Source organism: Chionomys nivalis, chromosome 22 (assembly GCF_950005125.1).
Source record: "Chionomys nivalis chromosome 22, mChiNiv1.1, whole genome shotgun sequence".
Taxonomy (NCBI): Eukaryota; Metazoa; Chordata; class Mammalia; order Rodentia; family Cricetidae; genus Chionomys; species Chionomys nivalis.
In genome coordinates this window covers 32,002,771-32,029,217 of record NC_080107.1, presented here as the reverse complement: position 1 = coordinate 32,029,217, position 26,447 = coordinate 32,002,771, and positions in this window count along the sequence as shown.

The following is a 26,447-nucleotide window of genomic DNA, read 5'->3' as shown; positions in this document are numbered from 1 at the left end:
TTAATCTGTTGTGATATTGTTTGGACTTGTTTGGCATTTATTGAGTCTTTTTATTTGAAAATACATATGCTCAAATGCTGTCTAACTATCCCTCTTCCGAAGACACGAACAAATGTCTGCTCGTACTAGATAGGAAATGAGTGGCAAACCAAAAGAATAATGCTGACAGTGTCCAACTTGGTGAACCAATATGTTCATTGGGATTACTTATAAGAGTATGACTGGGTATTATTTGCAGGAGCAGGAACACACAAGAGGCAGCTTCATCACTGCAAAGTCCATCCCAGGCTGACTGATACTTGGTGAAGACTGTAACTGAGGAGCTCTCTGACCAAACTGCAGGCAGTAGGGCAGGTGGAGAGTATTTCTTCTCAAGGCCTCCAGTAGGATCAGTCTTCTTTTTAGGAATCCACTGTTCTTAGAACTTTGAAAGTGCCCTTGTCAATCTTGCTAGTTTTAAGGACTTCCTAAGACTTGTGAGTTATTTACTCCCTGAATCTCATGAACCTTTTTTTCTTCCTTTAGGGAATGTTTCAAAGGGGGAAAATGGCTCCATAATTCCATAACTGGATAATGGAAGAATCAGAACAAGTGTTGATAAAGAATAGGGTCGCCTCCTCCTGGTTTTTAGTGGCTTGATAATTCAAGTGAGGTTTTTATTCCCTTCAAAATAAAAATAATCACCCAACAATAGCAAAACCCATCCACACCTTTAAGATTTTACTGCCATTGTACCTATATTCAATATTGAACATTTCTTATTTTGCATTTTTCTAGTCTGTTTTTCAAGTGAATGTCTCAAATGCATCCTAACATTCTGAGACATCTTTTTTTGCATTCATAATCCATTCAAAATTTTGTGACTGAAAATTGAATGTATCTTGTATATATTAATAGATTCAGTGTCATATTTACATATATACAGTTTCCATTAATCACATGTATCACTTCTTTTTCTGCTTTAACCTTCCATTAAAACAACATTTTCCATGTGTTCCTTGAGTCTACTATGTCATTTGTCACAATAGTTCACTGTCTCTCAGATATCTTTTTCACTAAAAGTCATTTTTAAATATTTATTTGTAGTTATTTTTTACATTGTCAATTTTTACTACCAATGATTTTTTTTAAAAAAAAGAAAGATGTGCTTAAGAGTGGGAAGGACAGAGCTACAACTCAGTGAGTAGGGGTGCTTAAATCCAAGCATAATCATCCGAGTCTGTCCACCTGGATTCCACAAAGTAGGACCAAGAACCAAATCCTCAAAGTTTTCTCTGAAATCCACGTTCTTGCCATGGGATGCACAAACACACACACACACACAAGTAAACATACGCTATGGGATAATGTTCTTGTGCCCTATAAAGATTTGTCACTTGTATTCATTTAATAAGACAGTTACTTGCCAGTAGACAGGCAGGAAGTTTAGGTGAGGTGACTAAACTAGAAGAATTCTAGGAAGAAGAAGGACTCAGTCTGCAGTCACCAGCCAGAAGTAGAAGAAGCAAGATTAGAATGCCTCACTGGTAAAAGGTATGAAGCCACGTGTCTAAACATAAATAAGACTTATGGGTTAATTTAAGTTGTAAGAATTAGTTAATAATAAGCCTAAGATAATAGGCCTAACAGTTTATAGTTAATATAATTCTCTATGTGTTTCTTTAGGACTGAATGGCTGTGGGACCATGTGGGACAGAAACTCTGTGTACAAATGGTACCTGATGTGGGGCATGAACCCACAATCCTGAGATTAAGATTCTCATGCTCTACCGACTGAGCTAGAAATTTTATCTACAAATGGTGCCAACATGAGGCAACCACATCCACATAAAACCAGAGATTTTGGAAAGGAATTCTAGACAAAAAAGAACATAGTTAAACATGGCTTCTTGATACCAGCATTTTCTTGGGTGGGCTGTGTTTGCTAGTGGCAAGCACATCTCATTTAAGAGAGTTTTCCCCACTCATCTTTAGCTGCAAATACCTTGCAGCTCTTTTAAGAGGCCCAGCCACCAAACACTTAGATGATGTTTATGAAAAGCTGGTTGCATGCTTCTTGGTAGTGACAGAGACTTTGATACTTCATAGGATTGTGACAACAAGTGTACCTCCTGTAAGTACTTCTACCATGAAGTTAGAATCTTAGAAAGCTAAGGAATGGAGTGAAGCCAGCCACCAAAGCTGTGGCTTTAATCCTAGTCATATCCATAGCAAATAAAGACTCATGTGCTCAGAAAAGGAGATATATACAGTAAAGACAGTCAGACACTATTTTTGTTTTAAAATATACCTATGCTTGGGAGAGAAAAGATAAAAAAGAGAGAAACTTTTAAAATAAAAGAGAGGGTATATATAGTGGCACACACCTTTTATTCCAGCACTTGGGAGGCAGAGGCAGTCAGATCTCTATGAGTACAAGGGCAGCCTGGTCTTATGAATGAGTTCCAGCACAGTCAAAGATACACAGAGAAACACTGTCTCAAAAAACATTAAAAATACAAATAAATGAGATAGAGTAAAAAAATAAAGCAATGTAAACATGGACAATACATAGAGAATATGGATGCTGTTGGCATGGGGTGTAGGAGGTCCTTCTTTTTATGTGTAGCTTTAATTGGTTAATAAAGAAACTGCCTTGGCCTGTTGAATGGGCAGAACTTAGGTAGGCAGGAAGACAGAACTTGATTCTGGGATGAAGAAAGCAGAGTCAGGGAGTAGCCATGGATTCTCCACCTGAGACAGACGCCAGGTAGAATCTTGCCAGTAAGTCACAGCCATGTGGCTATCCACAGATTAATAGAAATGGGTTAAATTAATATGTAAGACTTGGCCAATAAGAAGTTATAGCTAATGGGCCAAGTGGTGATTTAATTCATACAGTATTTGTGTGATTATTTCGGTTCTGAGTGGCCGGAACAGACAAGCAGTTCCTTGCAACATGCTGTCTTTGAACTGTTTGACTGCTGAGGAAGGAGCAACACCTGCTAAAAGACATTTGATTATAAATGCTACAGGATTAAACAAATCTATATATTTTAAAAATAACTTGACTTCAAAATTTAAGTCAAAATATATGTCACCTTAGAGAAGAGGGTTTGCTTTGGTTTCCACAGGAAATTAGAGGCTGTGAATTCATTCTGGGTTTAAAAAAGTCAGATTTGATCAAGGGAGATTACCTCCAAAAAAATCTCTGATAGGAGCAGATGGCTCAAATAATCCAGTGTTTCAGAGCACCCCTGTTGAAGTTTCCTCTCTGTTCTATTTCCAAAACAGCCTCAAGACTGTTGGTTGAGATGACGCAACTTCACAGAATACTCCAGTCATGATTTGACTATAATTTTAAATTTTCTTTGGGTCCCCATTAGGCTATGAGCACCCCAAATCAATAGGAAATATCCTAGAAAACTATACCCACATTACCAAAAAATGGACTATGGATGTTTGTCTTTGTTTCGAGTGTTGTTTACAAGTTGTTATGGATGATAGTCAGAAAAAAAGCTAAACAAAGGAAATTATATTCACAGTTCTTATTTTGAAAAAAAAAAGTGGGGAAGAGCTGTGGGATAAGGCTTCTGTAATCTGTAAAGATTTGTCACTTGTATTGGTTTAATAAAACAGTTATTTGGAGTAGACAGGCAGTAAGTATAGATGGGGTGACCAGACTAGGAGAATTCTGGGAAGAAGAAGGTCTCAGTCTAGAATCACCAGACAGAAGCACAGGAAGCAAGATGAGAATGCCTTACTGATAAAAAGTATCAAGTCATGTGGTTAAACATAGACAAGAATTATAGGTTAATTTAAGTAGTAGAGTTAGTTAATAATAAGTTTGAGCTAACATGCCAAAGAGTTTATAACTAATATAATCTTCTGTGTGTTTCTTTTGGACTGAATGGCAATGGGAATAAATTAGACAGAAACTCTTTCTACAAACATAAACAAAAACTAATTAATTAGTAAATTGTTGCAATGAGCCACTTGTTGGTTTCCAGCTGCCTGTCTAGCTTAGACCGAAAATAATCACACAGAAACTGTTTTAATTAAATCACTGCATGGCCCATTTGCTCTCACTTCTTATTGGCTAACTCTTACATCTTAATTTAACCCATTTCTATTAATCTGTGTATTGCCAGTGGCTGTGGTTTACCTGCTAAGTTTCAGAATGTCTGACTCTGGTGGCTATATGGCTTCTCTCTGATTCTGGCCTTCTTCCTCCCAGCATACAGCCTAGCTTTCCCCACCAAGTTCTGTTCTTCCCTGACATAGGCTCAAAGCGGTTCTTTATTCATTAACCAATAAAAGAAACATATAAACAAAAGGACCTTCCATATCAGTAAATTAATTAATTTCATTTTTTATTTACTTTTTTGAAAATAGATTCTTCTCTCATCCAATGCATCCTTCGCAGAGTTTCCCTTCTCCCCATCCTTCTAGCTCCTTCAAACATCTCCTCTTCCCCATTCCACTCCCCTCCTACCTCCTCTTCAGAACTGAGCAGGTCTCCAAGAGATAACAGCCAAGAAGGACAAAACAGGAGACAACAAGACCAAGACAAAAGCCCTCATATTGAAGCTGAACAAAGCAACCTAATAGGAAGAAAAGAGTTTCAAAAGTAGGTAAAAAGAGTGAGAGATGCACAAGCTCCCACTATTAGAAGTCCCACAAAACCACCAAGCCATAACTTACGAGCAGAAGACCTATTATAGACCCAAGAAGACCCTGCGTTTGCCATTTCAGTCTCTATGAGCCCATACAAGCTCTGTTTAGTTTATTCAGTGGGCCATTTTCTCCTAGTGTCCTCTTTTTCTTCTCTGACTCTTACAATCCTTTCCCCCTTTCCCTGGGTTTTTTGATTTCTGAGTTGAGGAGTCTAGGATTGCAAATGCAATTATTTGCATTCTTTTATATGAAGACATCCAGTTTGTCCAGCGCTATTTCTTAAAGAATTTTTTCCCCAGAGTGTATTTCTGTTTTCTTTATTTTTTTTATTTTTTTAATATTTATTTATTTATTATTTTTTTATTATTCTTTTTTAATTAAAATTTCCACCTGCTCCCCGTTTCCCATTTCCCTCCCCTCCTCCCAAATATTGCCCCCTCCCCCCACTCCCCTCCCCCTATCCCCACTCCTCTTCTCCTCCCCCTACACCATTCCCCCTCCCTCTCGATACTGAAGAGCAGTCCAAATTCTCTGCCCTGCGGGAAGACGAAGGTCTTCTATCTATGTCCAGGAAGGTGAGCGTCTAAACAGGCTAAGCACCCACAAAGCCAGTTCATGTATTAGGATCGACACCTAGTGCCATTGTCCTTGGCTTCTCATCAGCCTTCATTGTCCGCCATGCTCAGAGAGTCCAGTTTCAACCCATGCTTATTCAGTCCCAGACCAGCTGGCCTTGGTGGGCTCACAATAAATCAGTTCCACTGTCACAGTGGGTGGGTGCATCCCTCGTGGTCCTGGTTTCCTTGCTCATGTTCTCCCTCCTTCTGCTCCTCATTTGGACCTTAAGATCTCAGACCTTTGCTCCAAACTGAGACTCTGTCTCTACCTCGATCCATCGCCAGATGAAGGTTCTAAGGTGATATGTAAGATATTCATCAGTATAGGATAGGGTCATTTCAGGTTCCCTCTCCTTATTTGCCCAAGGTACCAGCTGGGGACATCTCCCTGGACACCTGCTAACCCCTCTAGAGTCAAGTTTCTTGCCAACCCTAAGATGGCTCTCTTAGTTAGGATATATACTTCGCTGCTCCCGTATCCTCCCTTCCTATATCCCAACCATCCTAATCCCCCGAGCTCCTCCCATCCTCCCCTTCTCATGTTTCTCATCCCATTTCCCCTTTGCCCCTTGCCACCTCACCCGCAAGTTCCCAGTTTTTGCCCTGCAATCTTGTCTACTTCCCCTCTCCAGGCGGATGACTATATGATTTTCTTTGGGTTCATTTTCTTATTTAGCTTCTCTAGGATCACAAATTATATGCTCAATGTCCTTTATTTATGGCTAGAAACCGATTATGAGTGAGTACATCCCATGTTCCTCTTTTTGGGTCTGGGATACCTCACTCAGGATAGTGTTTTCTATTTCCATCCATTTGCACGCAAAATTCTAGAAGTCATTGTTTTTTACCGCTGAGTAGTACTCTAATATGTATATATTCCACACTTTCTTCATCCATTCCTCCATTGAAGGGCATCTAGGTTGTTTCCAGGTTTTGGCTATTACAAACAATGCTGCTATGAACATAGTTGAACAGATACTTTTGTCATTTGATGGGGCATCTCTTGGGTATATTCCCAATAGTGGTATTACTGGATCTTGGGGTAGGTTGATCCCAAATTTCCTGAGAAATCGCCACACTGATTTCCAAAGTGGTTGCACAAGTTTGCATTCCCACCAGCAATGAATGAGTGTGCCCCTTTCTCCACAACCTCTCCAGCAAAGGCTATCATTGCTGTTTTTGATTTTAGCCATTCTGACAGGTGTAAGATGGTATCTCAAAGTTGTTTTAATTTGCATTTCCCTTATCGCTAAGGAGGTTGAGCATGACCTTAAGTGTCTTTTGGCCATTTGATTTCTTCTGTTGAGAATTCTCTTTATCCCAAACAGGTGTCCATAGGTTTGTTAATTTATGTCTGGGTCTTAATTTCAATTCTATTGATTAGACTCTCTGTTTTGATTTCAATACCATGCGGTTGTTATTACCTTGTAGTGCAGCTTGAAATCAGAGATGTTGATACCTCCAGCAGTTTTTTTTTTTTCCTCCAGGAAAAATTACCCTGTTTTTTTTTCCCCCATATAAAGCTGTGAATTGTCCTTTCAAGGTTTGTGAAGAATTGAGCTGAAATTTTGATGGAGATTGCATTTAATCTGTAGATTGCTTGTGACAGGATGGCCATTTTTACAGTGGTAATCCTACCAATCTATCTGTATGAGAGAATTTTCCACCTTCTGATATCTTATTCAATCTATTTATTTAAAACCTTGATGCTTTTATCGGACAATTCTTTCAATTGCTTGGTTAGTGTAATCTCACAAGAAACCCACAAATCTACTAACCTGACCCATAGGGCTTGCAGAGACTAAGGTAATAACCAGAGAGTCTGCATGGGACTGAGGTAGGCTCCTTGCACATATATTAGAGTTGTGCTTCTTGGTCCTCTTGTTGGACTCCTAACAGTGGGAGCAGGGTCTGTCTGTGACCCTTTGCTGGCTTCTGTGATCCTATTTCTTATAGTGGGTGTCTTGTCCAGCCGTAATACATGGAAAGGTAAGTCATATAGCAACTTGATATGTCACGTTTGGTTAATATGCAGGGTAGGCCTGCCATTTTCTGAATAGAAATGGAGGAGAAGTTGTGTGTGAGGTAGATGGGGAGGGTTCTGGGAGGAGAGGAAAGAGGGAAAGTTGCATTTGAAATGTAAAACAATAACAACATCAATAATAAATTATTTTATTTAAAACATTTATTTATTTGTTATGTATACAATATTCTGTCTGTGTGTATGCCTGCAGGCCAGAAGAGGGCACCAGACCTCATTACAGATGGTTGTGAACCACCATGTGGTTGCTGGGAATTGAACTCAGGACCTTTGGAAGAGCAGGCAATGCTCTTAACCTCTGAGCCATCTCTCCAGCCCCCATAAATTATTTTATAAAAAATTATTGTTCCCTAATGAAGTCTTTAGACCTCTGTTGCAATGTGTGCTCTTATTCTCTCACTTGTTCTTAATTAGTCCATGGGAGAAAGGAGTGATAAAAATGGATTTACAAACTGATTTCTTGATCTGGACATCAAGAAATGTTTTTTGTGATCATTTTGATTCTTTGTTTTCTTCTTTCAACATAGCAAAAAAAAAAGTCCTTCTAGTATTTCTTAGTCACTGTATATTCAGAGGGGGCATTCCTAATATTCTTATCTTTGGTAAGTATAGTCTTTTTTCTTATGTTCTGTATCTTTGTCTATTTGTTACTTTTAGTCATTTAAGTTTCTAGATATACATACATGTATACATACATACAGATAGAAAGATAGGTAGATAGATATAGATATGTTTCTGTGCTTGCACATGTGTGTGTATATGTGGTGATAATTTGTTTGTTTCTGACAAATAAAACTTTCCTGGATATCATATAGGGTGAAGCTAGCCACAAGTTTACCATAGAGGCCAGACTGTGGTGACACACAACTTTAATCCCAACACTTGGGAGGACAAAGCAGAAAGGTGAGTTCAAAGTCACTGTGGGCTATAGAAGATTGAATCAGTATAACAATCAAGTGGTGGTAGCTCACATCTTTAATCCCAGAATCAGGGAGCTCAAGACTGGAAATGATATGGCTGGGATAAGAGTGGAATATAAAGTAAGACAGGGTGGGACAGGAGGAGACAGGAGCTCAGGACTCAGTCTGACATTCGAAGAGACAGAATTCAGTCTGAGGACTTGTAGAGACAGGGTACCCCATTTGGTCTGAGGATTTTGTAGACATAAGAATAGTGGCTGGCAGCACTGCTTCCCTGATCTTCCAAATTTCACCCCCTAATATCTAACTCCATTTTTAAAATTAAGATCAATTAGATTCTCACTACATGTATGTATGCTTGTATGTATATGTATATACACTTATACACTGATTTACAAGGTGGTATTTGAGTTTCTTGGATACATTGTTAGATATATCTAACAAAAAGTTAGAGATACTCTTAGCTTTGGATGGCTCAGTTGCTTTTGCCAGAATATTTCTACATATATTTCAGTCTCCAATTTGAGTGCTCATGCTTTCAAATTCTCTGCCATTTTCCGAATTCATGCTGTATCCGTTGATGGGCTCTCAGGAGGATATTCAGCTGGTGACTTCTCTGTTTCTCACGTCTGCCATTTTCATGTGATTCTTCCTTACAGTTTTCATCTCTCCATTGAAAGTATTTTGTTTTGCATGCTGTCAAACTCATGCTGTCAGTGTATCCTCCATGGTTGCAGGAACAGATTTTTTCCTCTATCAATTTAAAGAATAAAAAGAAAGAAAAGAATAAGATCTCAGAACTCAATATTGTTTAAAATAGCATTTTTTTAATTCCTTGAGAATTCTATACAATGTACTCTGATATATTCACACTTTCTCTGCCAACTCCTCATAGATCCATCTCCACCTTCCTATCAAAGCTCTTAGTGTACAATTTTAAAAAATCAAATCAAAATATCCAATTTGTACTAAACAAATACTTTTTGGTCTGGGGAAATCACCTAGAGCATTTTGGATCTACCCTTAGTCTGAACCCAAAAGAGATGTAATTGAGAGGTAGAGAGGTAGAGAGAGAAAGAGACATAGAGACAGACAGAGGGAGACCCACACAAAGATGTAGAGACAAAGACAGAGAAATGGAGTCACAAAGAGCAAGAAACCACAGAGATGCAGAAAAACAGAGAGCAACCAAGGGAGACACAAACACACAGAGACACAGAGAATGGCCAAGAGAGACACAAACACAGAGAGATACAGAGACAGATAGAAGGAGACACACACAGAGATACAGAGAGAGACGGGGGAAGCAGAAACACAGAGAGATATGGAGAAAGATCGATGGAGACACATACAGAGACAGAGACAGAGTCAGAGACAGAGAGACACAGAGAAAGACTGAAGTAGACAAGAAGACACAAAGATGCAGAGAAAAGCAAAAAGTGGTAAATGACTCAGAGATGATATCCAAGTCTACTCTGAGGGTCAGGGATGGTTGTGTCTTTGGAACTCTCATCAAGTCAGTTTCTCTCATGGAACTGTTTGGTTTGTAATATCTCAGCTGATTGGTATTCCAGACAAATCTGGAAAGCTGATTGGTTCCTGATACAGGAGCCTCCTTGTGGAAAATTTGAAAATGCTTAGGAACAAGCATTTCTAGGGCAGAGGAAAAGGAACACGGTCACATGTATACAAAAAAATGGGTAACTCAACAGTGCTAGAAGGTGTTTATTCCTCAGGGGCTTTGAGGAAATACATTGGCAACTGTTTGCTTTCCCATTTCTGTGCACTGAGAAAGCCTTGCATAACTTTTTGGAAGAGTCTTCAATGATGGTGCACATTTGAAGCTCTTGGGACTATCACAGTTAGTATTCATCAATTCAGCATCACCGTGCTAGAACTCTCTTTCTTGGTATCTGCTTGAACTTCTCTATTTAAATAATAGCTCTCCCCCGCTTTTGTTTGTTGATATGTTTCTCTGCTTGTGGCTTCATTGGTGAATATCCAGAAAATTTTCTTTTTCTCTTCTCCTTGGGTGTTAGTTGCTGTGGAAGGTTGCAATGACTCGTCCTTCCCATGTCACCACAAACACTGTCATTGTGGTTGTTGTTTTAGATTTGGGACGGGCACATTCTTCCCATAGCCCAGGCTAACCTGAATTACCTGTCTAGTCCAAACTTCTCTCAAACTAGCAATATTCTTTCATATGACACCTTAAGAGAAGAATTATGGATATGTACTACTTTGCCCAGCACGTTAAAACATTGTTTTTTTTGTTTGTTTGTTTTTGTTTTTTTTGTTTTTTTTTTTTTTTGGTTTTTCGATACAGGGTTTCTCTGTAGCTTTGGTGCCTGTCCTGGAACTAGCTCTTGTAGACCAGGCTGGCCTCGAACTCACAGAGATCTGCCTGCCTCTGCCTCCCGAGTGCTGGGATTAAAGGCGTGCGCTACCACCGCCCGGCTACGTTAAAACATTGTTAAGGGGGAAATAATGTTTAGATTCTTCAGACTGTAAGTATGTTAAACAATTGTGTTCCACTAGTCAGTTTGTTAAATATAGAAAATTACTTGTATTTTCAAAGCTGTATTTATTATCTTGTTTAATTTAATTAATTATTTGGAGTAATTCATTTAGATATATAAGACTTTATAGAACAGAAAAGGTGGCAAAAAGAATGATCAGTATTAACAGAGCATGCAAGTAACACAGTCAGGCCTCAGAATTTTTCTCCTTTTTAATCATTCCTTTGGTGTAACGACAATGATTTAACTCTTATTTTTGCACTGTGGAAGTGCTGCTTCTTTTTCCAGACATTCAGAATAGCAATATAGTAGTGTGTGTGTGTGTGTAAGAAAGAAGGGGGGAGAGAGAGAAAGAGAGAGAGAGAAAGAGAGAGAGAGAGAGAGAGCAATTGGATTGTGCAGTAAACCCAAGGGCTTGTATTTACTAGGTAAGCTATTTACTATCAAGTTAATTAACAATCCCTGCACATGTGGCATTTTCAACAAATATTATGTAGGCAGAGGCTGTTCATTCATTTCCTGGCCACCCAGATCCAAAATTATCACACAGAAACTTTATTAATTACAACACTGCTTGGCCTATTCACTTAGGCTTCTTATTAACTAACCCTTACATCTTAAATGAACCCATTTCTAGTATTCTATGTATTGCCATGAGGCTCATTGTTTACAGGTTTTGATTTTGCCTTCTTTATCCCAGGATTCAGTTTAGTTTTCCCCACCAAGCTCTATTCTGCCCTGGCACAAGCCAAAGTTTCTTCTCTATTCACCAATGGTAGTAAAACATATTCACAGCATACAGAGGGGAATCCCACATCAATCTTAGTTAAAATTGTCAGAAAATAGGTTAATATTTAACCAGAAAATCTACTTCTTTTAGTAGCTTGATGCTGACATTCTAAACAATTTAATAATTAGAACATTTAGTAGGAAATGTATATGATAAACGGCATGTTTGATTCAACTTCTCTTTTTCATGCAAAAACTTGGTTGTAGAAAGATATAAAATCTTAAAACAATGGATAATAAAATATTTCATCTACAAGTTATGCTAAGACTTTTATAATTAAACATTTCAACTTCATTTTCTTTGTGCAGTAACCTAACTTCTTAATAATTCAATATGTATTATACAAGTTGTGCTTTTAAAATGTGAGTGAAGGCGGGCATGGTAGTGCATGCCTTTAAAACTAGTCCTCAAGAGACAGAGACTAGAGTATCTCTATCAGTTTGAGACCAGTCTTACCTACAAAGTGAGTTCTAGGGCAGCCAGAGCTACAAGGTGAGACCCTATTTAAAAAACAACAAACAACTAAACAAAACCCTGACTGTATGAGGTGAAGTGAATTTTATTTGACCTTGGTACAGAAAATTCAGTTTTCCTAAAGCTACCAATTATCCAGTCAAATATATTTGAAGAAAAGAAAAACTTTAAACCCTTTATCCTTTGCATTATAAAGTTCCTTCCGTGGCTGTTTGTGCTGAAATTTCTCACATTATGGATTTCCCTTGAGAGCTGACCAACATGGTAAAAGACCTAGATGAATCCACACTAAAGCTGAGGGTATTTTTCTTCTTAATAAAGTCTTTGTGGGGCTCGTAAATGCCTTAGGCAACTTCTCCTTCTTCTTCACCTTGTCATAGGGCCAGTTTATGAACAGAAAAGAACAAATATTCCTTACAAGGTTAAGTCATGTGTGGACCAAGCAGTGTATTCTCAACGGCTGTTTGCTGATTACAGGGAAGCCTTTTCTTGCTAGGTAACAAGTTAAAGCAAAAGAATCAAGATAGTTTAAATACTCTCAAGAGATTTACAAACTTCAGAATATTATAGAACATTGGGATACTCAATGTAATAATCTGGAGAAAAGTAATTGATAATGCCCTGGTATTTGGTCATTTTCTAGTCATATAGTGGTCTAAGCAGCAGAGTACCAATTCAAACAGAAAAGAACATGTTAAAATTGACATTGTGACATCTCTTTGGTGTTATCACTTTGTAAAGTCGACAATGCCTTAAAATTTACTATCTTTGAAAAAGTTATGTCATATTTTAGCCATGTTTGCCAGATGTAGGTTCTCTTCACTGCAGGAGCCCTATTGCAATGAATATATTACTATTAATGCTAAAGTTTTATTTAGTATAAAATATAAAACTTCCACTTCAATATTTGTCTGAGAAACCTTCTATATAATCTAAGCACAACCATTTAGGACTGTTATTTGATGTGTAAACTGTGTGTAAAAAATCCAACAAATATATAAACAACAACAACAAAACAACCTGGGACACTCACCACTCTCTAGTGCCCATGATAGACTCTACAGAGCTCTGGAAGATTTAGTTTATGTCAACTTAACACAAACAGGGACCTACAGGAAAGATAGAGCCTCAGTGAGAAATCTACATCAAATTTGTCTGTAAGCAGGTCTATAAAGCATTTTCTTGTGAGAGGGTCACAGTCACTGTAGATTGTTGGGCGTGTGTCTTAGGATGGGATGAATATATATATATATATATATATATATATATATATATATATATATATATATATAAGCTGAATAAGAGCATAGACTGGGACCATGCTTCCATTATTTTCAGACAAAAACGTTATGCCTGGTGAAGAAATTAATGTTATTCAATACCATGGAGTCAGTGACATCATCAATATAACATTTTATGAATTTTTACCATCATCTCTGACAGTTTATCAATTTTTGCAAATGCTTAGATTAAACTAACTATGTAGGTGTCTTGGAGTCCAGTTGAGAAGTCAAAATATACTGCTGGAACAAAATAAATTCTAAGTAATATGAAAAAGCATGAGAATAAAAAAGTTCACTTTTAGTCTGCCTTACTCCCTGGAAAAATTCTAGTTGGATGCCAGGACATCAGTTATCCATAATTAATTTCATTTACAGAAAAAGTATGACAACAATGAATTGAACGGCAGGCCAACCTAGCTGTGGGTATGGGCAATTCCAAGACATCATGGCTTGTAAACCTCAAAGAGCTCCCCGACCTGCTAATCTTTGGATTTCACCAGGGGACTCATCCACATTCATGCCTGGATTCCTGAAGGTCTACCAGAACTGCAGTGTGTCAAGTGTCTAACCTCTTCCTCACCCATGGCTAGTACCATGCATGTTCTCTCACATGGTAGATATTGGTCTTGGTTCACAGATTTTGAATGTATTCACTTCTTCTAATCCTTATGGAATGGCCTCATCTTGTCAACTGAGTCAGTCTACAGAAGACTGCTGAGACTTTCCGCCCTTTCTGAGTGTGTGCCTGCTTCCAGTATCCTCTCAGAAGACTATTCTTAAGATTTTGTCCATTAGGCACTGTCACATTGGAAGAACTAGAGCAGTCCATTAGGCACTGTCACATTGGAAAAACACACACACAGGTCACACCTAAAGAAAATGAGTAAGGCTCTCAAAACACCCAGTCTGGCTGTGGAGGGTCAAGAGACAGAGGCAGCAGGATCTTGAGCTCCATGTACAGTGCCTATAAAAACGGCTGAGATGTAGCTGGAAACAACAAGGGGCAAGAGCAGAGAAAGAAAGATGGAACAAAGGCAATTACTGCCCAAGAGTAACTGTGGAGTTCTGGGGTGAAGTAGCAGTATTGGGTGCACCCTAGCTGTGGGGTGAACATATACATGTACAACTGCTACAGCCTGCAGAAAAGCCCACATAAGGGCAGGTAACTGAGGAAATGGGAGTGGGAAGGCAAGTTGTCTCAACATCAGTGCTCTGGTGGTAACCTTGTAAAATAAGATAATATATACACCTTGTTTCATAAGATAGTACTGTGGAGGAACTGGCTAAGTATGTGTAGAATTTCTCTAGACTGTTTTGAATATCCTGCTATGAATCAGCAGGAATTTCAAATGTGATTCAAGGAAAAACAAAAAATAAAAGGAAAGAATCTGCAGAGGGTTATCTGTGGATCTCACAATGTGCTTGCTTTTACCTACCTACGTTATTCAGGGTGTGACTTCTGGCTCCACTCCCACTCCTTTAACAAGATTCTTTAACATGTGACATGACTTTGAAGACAGACAGAGGAAATAATTGTGGAAGCAGAGATCTTCAAAATCATGCACATTATAGGAACCAGGATCTTTCTCCTGACACTTTTTTGATTTCCAGCCCCAAGAGGATCAGAAAACTAGAGTACACAATGATATCACTGATGTTTGCAAGGCTGTTCCCAGACAGTAGGTTCATGAGGTCATTGATCTTATGATCTGAAAGAATAGGTTTTAAGTGTAAAATCTTTTGGTTTGGCCTTACAGAGCTTCATTGTAACAGGACATTTGACTCTGTACACAAATATAATTACTCTGTAACTCACATATAATAAGTAAGAAGGGCATTCCTATAATGAAGGGTAGTTATCAAGAAGACAACCGTATTTTCAAAGAGTCCATTTTGATCCATGATCATAACTTGTTATGATATTATGAATATGCTATACAATTAAGGAAAGTGCTACTTTGAAGAAAACCAAAACCTCAACTTCAAAATCTTGAACAAATGCCACACACAGGGCAGACCCTGCTGTTGATCCTTGCTTTCTTTGCTTAGTGAATTCAGGAGCTAAGTCCGGTCTGCCACCATGTGTCGAGAGCTGTTGGCTTCCAGAAGCTTAGCTTTAAAAGGCTTCACTTCAGAGCTCACGGGGAGGGGGCAAATCTCTATTTGTTTGTAGTCTTTATCTCTAATTACATAATTACATTGGAAAGGGGACAGACTTCTGAGGAAAAGCAACAAAGCAAACAGGTAAAATCGTAGCAGGTCAGTCAGGCTATTATCTCCGTAACCCTCCGGTGTGTGTGTCTGTGTGGGCGCACGGCACGTGTGCACCCGTGCATGGTATTATCAGGGAAAGGCAGCCAGGACAGCGCACTGGGCTATCATTTTACTTTTAGTGCATTGTGAAACCCTGATTATCTCATTGAAATTGGGAGGTAAACAGGATGTTGTAGAAACAGAGGACCTTCATGGCAGGTAATAGAGCAGAGCTAATTAGCCTCAAGTACCTGTAATCCTAGGAGATGTTCTTGGAGATAAAAGCCAGGGAGAGTCCCTCAGGTATAACTAATAGGTCCCCAGCCAGGTTGGCTCTGGGTCAGGTGTTGTGTGTCAGCTGTTCTGAATGCTCGCTATTGATCAGGAAAGCTGCACTTTCTGCCACAGATTGGATTCAAGTTGCTTACAAGGGAAAGGCACCGGGCTCTACCTGTTTTAGATTTCAAAATAATTTTCCTCCATTCTAGCCGTGTGGTCAATTGTTTGTAGTTTTAGAACATATTATTTTAAATCTTGTGCATGTCTCTCTTTCAAGCCAATTTTAAATGCTACAGATTCGTGCATAGTATTCCAATTTCATGTTTTAGAAAAAGAGTTTATTTAAAGATTATGGGCTGCTGGCTAGGTGATATTTTGAGAAACTCTTTATTTTCAGTTGCATATCTTGTCTTATTAACGAATAATAATAAGTGACATAATTAGACATTCTGGATTTTCTTCTGCGTGAAAACAGAAACAATGTCGGCCATCAAACTGGGGTCGGTGAAGTGGACAAGATACCTGGAGGTCAGGAAGCGTCAGTGTGTGCCCATATAATAGAATCAATGGCCAATGTCTCTTGATTTACCTATGGTGACATGATTTTTATAGATCAAAATTAGGCCTGATGGGATTACACTGCCAGAGAAACTGAACCACTGTGATCTGTTTCCCACGAGCAAGATACAGTCCATAACATGGTTGGTTTTCAATAGCTTTCACTTACAGATGTGTATTTTGAATGGCCAACATTCTCAGGAAGCCTTTGCTCCAAATCATATTAGATTACTTACTAACCTGTTGGTGAATGACTGTTTTCTTTCTCACTCAAAGATATTTGGCCAACTTACTAACCTGCTTTCAATGTAAGAGAAGAAACTAAAGGTAAGGCAGAGCATCTCAAGAACATTTTATTTTAAGTAGATGCACGAACAATTTGGTCAAAACTTTCTAATTTTTCAGGATTCTGTTTATGTGGCAGACAAGCAGAATATTAAATAGAAATAGGAAAGATCTTTTGAGCATAAATTGACCTGATTAAAAAAAATAATCTGTAGGGCTAGTCAGAAGTTTCAATGCTTACGAGCATTGACTGCTCTTGCAGAGGACACAAGTTCAATTCCCAGAACATACAACCATCTAACTCCAGTTTCAGTGTATCTGGTGCCCTCTTCTGGTGCCCACAGGCATAGCACACACATGGTGCACAGACAAACAAGCAGGCCAAGGCTCACACACATAAAATAAAATTTTAAAAATGAAAAGTACAAAATGGAGTAAATTTGGAGATAAATAGTGAAATCTATAGGTGAGACCAATGGACTTCTGAGTAACGTAGAAAATTTACAAGTTACCAGAACAAATGCCAAATGGCTCATCTAGAGGAGTATAAATCTACTTCTATCCTGTATTTACCCTTGACTTTGCAATTCAGAAATAAGAACCAATAAATGTGAAAGTTTTCTCACTATTTTTTCTATCATTAAAAAGTACATCTGGTTTCCAATTCACTTTCAGGATTTAGAAGATCATTTTGAAAATGAACACATATAAAAGATAGCCAGTCAAAAGCATCTTACATTTTTAGATTTGATGCCACAAGGCTGTGTTTCCCCTTAGTGAAAACATGCCATTAAGTCAACAGTATTCCTAAACTGAGACATTGAAAGGTCTTACCTTTGCATCTATAGACGCAAAATGTAGGGCCAGGTTTGTTGGATGTGGATGTAAGATTCCAATGAGACAGCTGCTGCTTTTCTCACTCATTGCACTTCAATATTGGCTAACTTAGTGGAAAAATGCAAATTTTCCAGGGATTTTTAGAGTAAAGGTATCTCAGCCAACTTTGATGTGTACTTGACTTGAGGCCTAATTTAACTCCTGGGTCGTATTGATCGGCAGAGACCACCAGGGACACTTACAGTCTTCCTTTGCCAAAGGTGGGCAATGGTAGAAAAGCAAAGTGTAATAAACGCTCCCGTGCAGGCCTATGTCGATATCCAGCTGCTGCTGGTGCTCTGCGTGTATGTGTGTGCCATTTTGAGTGCATCAGTATTTCACGTTTACTGTAGTGTGATGAAACACCTTTCAAAATGGCCAGAGGGACACTCAGCAGTAAGCATTTAGGCAGTACAAATTGGAGTGAACAGGAGGACAGTTAGCAGGGAATGTTTCTGAGGTCAAAGTAGTTTCGCTAGGAGCTGAATCAGCTAAATGCAGAGTTAAGAGCTACCGTACCTGCTGCAAAGTAAATATAGATTACCTCCTTGATGACAGATTGATCTGCTGGACAAGGATCTTTCAGACAAAGAGACAAGTGAAAAAAAAATTAAGTGATTCACAACCAGCAATTTTTAACCCTTTCCCCTGTAGTCACATTGTCTATCTGACTGTCTTTATTTTTCTCATTATTACATTCCTAAACAATCCTTTAAATGAGGAAAAGCTATGAGAAACCGAAAATGCTATGCACAGCATAAGAATTTTGAAGAATTTGTGAAGTCTCCCAATTTCACATCATTGTGTAGTACTAGGACCTTGATTTTTATAGTGTTCAGTCTCCACTTTAACGTATATTTCTATATATCCACAACTGTGAGTTTTATTTATGTATTTTAAGATCATAGCAGACAGTGCTATTTAATTGGTGTAGTATTCACATCTGAGTCACTTGTTTGTAGCCAGAACATCATCCTAATAGGGAGGGCCTATTTTGAGTTAATTTGGAAAAGAGTTTTGAACCCCAGAGATGTGCTTGACCGCCCTAATGTGTTTATTAGGACAATCATTATCTACAAAAGATCAGTGTTAATCTGGTTAACTTTATTTATTGAAGTGAATCTTTCATCGGGGGTGGGGGGGGAATAACTCTGTTAAGGGTTATTTCATTATGTTACCAAACATACCGAAAAACAGGATTGTGTTTTGTTTTTTTCTAAACAAGGTTTGCAACAGATGATGTCATACAGGTCTTAACATTTAGCTGTTTCCCACCGTTCAGTGTTTACTCAAGGCAGATAAGCAAGCAAACAAGCAGGGCAGGGTATAGTAGATAAGAAAGGACACTCTCAGCAAGGAGGTGGCAGTCAAGTTATTGACTGATAGCAGATGAAGAACACACAGTTTCTGATAAAATAGAAACATGGTATCTGGCAGAATTAAAGAGGGAAAAGAGAGAATGGAAGCTTAAGAAAGGAAGAAAAATATTAACAGTGAGAAAAGAACACAGCATGTACGGACAGAGCTCTTACCAGGGATGGAGAGAGTTTGATTTGGCTATAACAACTAAAAATGCATACAAGTCTTTCGAGTTGCCACTGGACCATGGAATAGAGCACTGTAACAAATCCAAGTCTATGCTGGAAGTTGGCAGGTGAGAATAATATAAAATTAACAATATCAAGTGATTGAAATCTTTCCTAAGGCTCACTATCAAGTCATGGAAATGAACACGGGGAGAAAACAAACCTGTCAACTTGTAGTAACTTTCGATAGATCCTTTAGAAAAGGAAGGTACCATCTACCTCAAAAATACACTGCTCCATGAACTTTAAAAAAGAAAAACCTACAGAGAACATTTTACTTCAAACAGCTATGTAAAAATTTGAGCCTAACTTGTACAGTTTTGTTTCTTGCCTTACATGTTTTTGAGCCAGTTTCATTTTTTTTTCAGATACCAGTTAATACTGTGTGTTGAGGTCTTTTACAAAATCAGATCGTCCAAGGCTATAGCAAGCACACACGCCAAAGTATGTTGAATTCTTTTAGCATGCCTGGATTCAAGAAAACATCAAGAAGGTATAAAGGGAGGAAGAGAACTTCCTGCTCAGAAAGCACAGATTCAGGAAAGTGAGTTCAGAGTTTTTCACCGTGGTGATACATTTTTAATATCTCTAACAGGCTATACTTAGAAGAGAGAAATTAATTTGCTTGAGTAAACTAATATGGGTTGGGAATGTACCTCAGTGGGTTAGAGAGCTTGAACATGCATAGAGGTCTGATTTTAGATCTTATCAAACACATAAACAGCTGGATATGACTAAGTGCCCCATCTGTAATAGCAATTTTGAGCAGGGAGAAAACAGGAGAATCACAGGGCTTGCTGATCAATGACTAAGGTCTACATTCAGTGAGCTATCCTGTTGCAAAGGAATATGACAGAAGTGATTAAGTCAGCCACCTTACATGCATGTAGGTGCAAACAGCACACACACGTATGCACCATATACCACACTTATACAGTATAAACACCTTTACCTCTCTTTCTTTTCTCTGTCTCTGTCGGTTTCTCTGTCTCTGTCTGTTTCTCTCTCTCTCTCTCTTTCTCTCTCTCACGCACACACACACACGCACAAACACATTAAAAAAACAACTTTGTACCTGATAAACTGAAATACTACAATTAATCACTTTTCTAAGAAAGCTACTCTCTTCATTTTTTTTTTAAATAGATCAGTTTTGTTAAGGGAACAAGTCTGAAATGCCACTAACACAGACATGGTCTTATGTAGAACTGGCCACCATCTTAAACTAGTAATATGAAAATCGCTCATGTGTGAAAGTTCCCATAAGCCTTTTGCCCAGGTCCTACTCGACAATGCTCAAAGAGTGCACCATATGTCGAGACAGCCAACAAAGTCAAAGACAGTGGGAGATGATTGTCATGAACTGTGAAGACTAAGCAGTATTTTTAAACTGCACAAACAGAGACAATCTGGAATTATTTCCTTGAGGAAATTCTTATTTTCCCTTACTGTAGCCAATCAAGTCATTACAAACAAGGTGAGGGGGCAATAACTACCTAATCATTGAATATCAACGTCAGGGCTAACAAAAATTTTGTGGTTCCAATAATCATTTTAAGCAAAAAGTCTGAAGTGTTTGCTAGGTGTTTTCTTAGAAATCATGCTTTCACACATGTAATTGCATCCACGGACACATTAGGCCATAGCGTTGCTAGCATGTGTTTCCAAGTGGGCTCCATTATATTCCAATTGCAATTTCCTGAACACTAATTCACAGCTGTACTTTAAGCTTGCCGTAGATACACTGAAGTAAATACTGTATATATTTCAGGAATTCTATGCAAAATTACATATTTGGCAGCAGAGTGAGGGCTAATTCAATCAGCATCAGCATAGCTTCACTTTATTCACAGGGAACCCCTGATTTTTGCACAGTGGGCACATCGAAGAGGGGTGTTTGTATACATTAATATTTTGAAGTCAAATCCTTTAATTCCCCAACAATCATTTTAGTTATCAGTTGGAGAAGCTCCCTGATACCATCAGCTATAAGGGGAGAAAAGGACCATTCTAGAAAAGAATGATGAAACATTATATTAGCCTTAGTGAAAACTAAAAGTTATTATGAAGATCATATCATATCAGGAGCAAAAAGAGACTAATCTAAAGAGCTTCGATCTAGGCCTTCCAGCAGTTGTCAAAGGTTTAGGATTTCCTGGAGAATAAAAAATAAGTCTGTTAACTAGAAAGCATGGATGGAGCAGGTCTGAGGCAATCCAACCATCTCACCTCTGAGCCCAGCATCCTTCACCTTTGATCCAAGGATGCTCATTGCTTCCCATTCTACTTTCTTTGCCCCGGGCAATAACTAAAGAAAAAAGAGCCTGTGCATTTAAGACATTGCAGTTCTTAAGTCTCCAATGTATCCGGGGCATCTCTGTACATTGGAGGAAAGTATTTTCAATGGAATCACCTTGGAAACCTGAAAAACAGAGGATCAGGAGAACCTGCAGCATAGCAGCTAAGTCTCTCTCCCCCCTCCCGCCCTTTTCTTTTATTAACGTGAAGCTCAGTTAGCAATTGCACCAAGCATTGATTTCACTGGCCTGTTTGTAGGCACTGTAGGGGTCTTTGTAGCTGTACAGTGCAGACATATGGTGAACAGCCTTTGATTTTTCTCCTTACAAGTTTGTTTTACAGGATAGGCTACTGACAGTGCATGTTGCTCTGGCCATTATGTAAGATCTATACAATCACTGTGCCTTAAAAAAATCACCTGTTCCCCCCCTTCATTTTTTTCATCTTCTCCCAGTCATTGGGTGTTTTCTGGCTGTAAATGTCCCAGTGTGATGATTTCTGGGTATCCTGTAAGATCTTGAATAACAATATCATTGCAGTAAACATTTTTTTCCTGTGACTACTCTCAGTTCTATTTTGTGAGCGCCACACAGAATGCTCATTACTGTGAGGCAAGTTATGCATGTGCTTTAAGCAGAGCACAGCTCCTTAGTGTAAACTTTTCACACACAAGACTCAGAAACAACTTTTCAAAAACCTTGTCTCATTTATTTTACTCTGTTTTTCCTTCTGGTTTGATGTCAGTCATCAATCGAGCAAGAGACAACTCATTTCATTTCTGTGACACACCATGATGGACTTGTGTTGCAACCCTGACTTATTTTGAGAACTTCAATTTCTCAAGCTGAAAGCTTGAATGTCCCATGGTTGGAAGAGCTATTGATCTGATGTAGATGGACGGCTCAAGAGGAACTGATACATTCCTTAGAGCACTTTCTGTTTCCCTGCCTTCTTGGCCGCTATATAATACAGTCTTTCTTATACTTTGATATCATCTATAATCTTTTATCTGGCACCATGTATATATTCTGTTTTTCTATCTTTTTTTACTCTAGATTTGTTTTCATACTGTATTGCTTCATTGCATCTATGATGAATTGTCCATTAAAGTATGTATCAATTAATGTCGCCCTCATCTATAACCTGTGGAAAATCTACACACTTAGAATAAGTGATATTTCCAAAATGCCTTTATAATAACTTTGTAAATGACAATGCATGAAATTCCAACAATATATGTGATGATAATATGAATCTAAAAGCTAAGAATTTAATCTGTAGTTAAAACAGAAATTTTTCTTTTCCTTTTTTTTTTTTTTTTTTTTTTTTTTTTTTGGCTTTTTGAGACAGGGTTTTGCTGTAGCTTTGTAGCCTGGAATTAGCTCTTGTAGACCAGGCTGGCCTTGGACTCACAGAGATCTGCCTCCTTCTGCCTCCCAAGTGCTGGGGTTAAAGGCATGAGACACCACTGCCTGACAAACAGTAAGTTTAAAAATTGCAAATAACCTAATACTAATATGAAGCACGTAAGTTTTATAAATATGACAACGTATAAGTGACTGTTAGAGATCAGAATGTGAAGAGGGATGCTGAGTCCTGAATATAGACCTCAACTTGTCAGGCCTACAGCTCTTTGGCCCTGAGGAAAATACTGGTGCAGAGTGAAAAATCCAGGACATCCTAAACTCTCCCCACCAGAGTACCAAAAGAGAATGTAAACATTTGGGTTAGCAGAATTCATGATGATAAACCTCATTTTAACTCAATTTCTTCACTAATGGTGATTATATCCCTAAGGCCTAATCTCTGCATAAGGTACTTTATATGCTTTTGTTCACTTGTTTTTCAGAGGATTGCTTTAAAGCTCAGATTTTTATTATATTCATTTTAGATGTGTGAACATCCAAAGTCATAACTGGCTATAGTCCTCCAGGTAACAAGGATGGAGCAACTATTGAAATCAGGCCTCTGTAACACTGGAACATGACAAGTTCTATACAGAGACAAAATTTATTTTATGGAAAGTTTAACAATGCAGCAACTTATGTTCGGAGTCAGATTACCAAGAATGGAAGACACAAGCTGCCTCCCAAATGAGGGTCTATTGAGATCACAGTCCACAGACTCTTGTGCACAGTATAACTGGAACCAGAAGCAAAACTCCAGAAATATCATATAGCACATAGAATTCGGTAACAATACTTCTTTTATTCCACTCTCCAAACTCTTGCATGTGTTCTAAGTGATTGCATCTTATCACATGCCAGCCTACAGAGGAGCTTAAAGAATATTATTGCCATGAGTCAGTATTTCAGGTGTCAAAGCAGAACAAAGAAAAGCAGAGAATAGGTTAGGACGAGTGACAGAGGAGGAGAAGCATAGACTAACCTATTACCTTTCAAGCTACCAGTATCAAGGAGAAGTTCAATGTTTAAATAATAGAGACACTTTTGCCTGTCAGGGCCTATTTCTTGGCTATATATTACTATGCAATGGAAAACTGAGACGGTCACAAAGTATTTAACAAGTGACAGTAAATATAAATAGTTTTCCTATCATTAATCCTAGTGTTAACATCAGCTCACCACGGTCTGTCACTTCAGTAGCAGACTACCTACCACCCTCTTATGGCCTATGCACATACCTGTACTCACGTGCTGTACAGACATATGTAAATAGAGGCTGCATGTTTGTTTCTTGGCCACCCATACCTGAATAACCGTACAAAATTAATTAGAACACTGTTTGGTCAATAGCTTAAGTGTATTCCCAGCTAGCTCTTATATCTAAAATTAACCCATTCCTATTAATCTGTGTATTGCCATGAGGCTGTGGCCTACTGGTAAGACTCTGGCATATTTCTCCTTCAGCAGCCACAAGGTATCTGCCTGACTCGATCTTCTTTCTCCCTGTATTCAGTTCAGTTTTCCCACATAGCTCTATTCTGCCCTGCCACAGGCCAAAGCAGTTTCTTTATTAAAAAACAGTAATAAAACATTGCCAGCATACAGAAGGGAATCCCACATCAGACATATACTCAGGAACATAAATTTAAAAGATAAATACATCTTTAAAATTCTCTGTAAAAAAGAACTTAGTAACCAAATATGAGTGAGTACATCCCATGTTCCTCTTTTTGGGTTTGGCTAACCTCACTCAGGATAGTGTTTTCTATTTCCGTCCATTTGCCTGCAAAATTCAGGAAGTCATTGTTTTTTACTGCTGAGTAGTACTCTAATATGTATATATTCCATACTTTCTTCATCCATTCTTCCACTGAAGGGCATCTAGGTTGTTTCCAGGTTCTGGCTATTACAAACAATGCTGCTATGAACATAGTTGAGCATATACTTTTGTTGTATGATAGGGCATTTCTTGGGTATATTCCCAAGAGTGGTATTGCTGGGTCCAGGGGTAGGTGGATCCCGAAATTCCTGATAAACCGCCACACTGTTTTCCAAAGTGGGTTGCACAAGTTTGCATTCCCACCAGCAATGGATGAGTGTACCCCTTTCTCCACAACCTCTCCAGCAAAGGCTATCATTGGTGTTTTTTATTTTAGCCATTCTGACAGGTATAGGGGACGTTGAGCCTATTATGCGTGATCCTAGAGAAGCTAATTAAGAAGGTGAACCCAAAGAAAAAATTTAGGCGATGGAAGGAGACAGAGACAAAGACCCACATTGGAGCACCGGACTGAAATCTCAAGGTCCAAATAAAGAGCAGGAGACAGAGCACAAGCAAGGAACTCAGGACCCCGAGGGGTGCACCCACACACTGAGACAATGGGGATGTTCTATCGGGAACTCACCAAGGCCAGCTGACCTGGGTCTGAAAGAGCATGAGAAAAAACCAGACTCCCTGAACATAGCGGACAATGAGGACCACTGAGAAGTCAAGAACAATGGTACTGGGTTTTTGATCCTACTGCACGTACTGGCTTTGTGGGAGCCTAGGCAGTTTGGATGCTCACCTTACTTGACCTGGACGGAGGTGTGAGGTCCTTGGACTTCCCAAAGGGCAGGGAACCCTGATTGCTGTTAGGACTGATGAGGGAGCAGGACTTGATTGGGGGAGGGTGAGGGAAATGGGAGGCGGTGGCGGGGAGGAGACAGAAATCTTAAGAAAGAAAGAAAGAAAGAAAGAAAGAAAGAAAGAAAGAAAGAAAGAAAGAAAGAACTTAGTAGCTTTTCTTCCAAAAGTGTTTAACAACACATCACCTAGAAACCTTATTAAATAGTTTAAAATATATTAAAATGTACAAACAATTTTGAAATAACCCAAGAAATAATTACTAAACACAATCACACAAGTCAGTGCAAGTTTCTTTATCATTTTCATGGATGAATAACTTAAATCTTTCTCTCTAACAACCAGTTTCTGAAACATTATCATTTCCTTAGTTTCCTTAGTCACATTTCTAAAACTATTGATAAACGGAAATGAAATCAATAAAGGCTAAAACACAATTCTGGATTAACTATGATTGCCAAATGATAATGACAAGCCAGCCATTCTTTCTATTATTATATTTAACATTCTTCCCCCACTGCATGCGTTAGTCACTCTGAGGCCCTCCTCCCCAAGTGCCTTATGAGAGCTAAGTCTGTCTAACTTTTGTTGCTCTGTTTGTGTCCTCCTTGGATAACAGTTCCTCATAACAAGACCTGCTTTTTACTATCTTTTTCTAAGTAATCTCCTTTTGTTTACTTCTTGATTCCCCAAAGTTGTTAGGGCTATGTTAATAAAAAACAAATAGGAACATACCATTCATCCTAACAGCCTATGCAGAATCTTCAGTGCCTACAAGATGAGAAATCTGTTTCTTGTTTAGGTAAATGACACTCCCCATTATCCTCTAGTCTCACCTGCTCCAGACCTTCAATCTAGGGACTAGATGCCCACCCACAACCTCCATTTCTTACAGCTGTTGTACATGATGTGTCTGGGTAGCTCTTTATCTCTTCAGAAAACAATTATCCACCCATCCACCCATATACCAATACATTTGG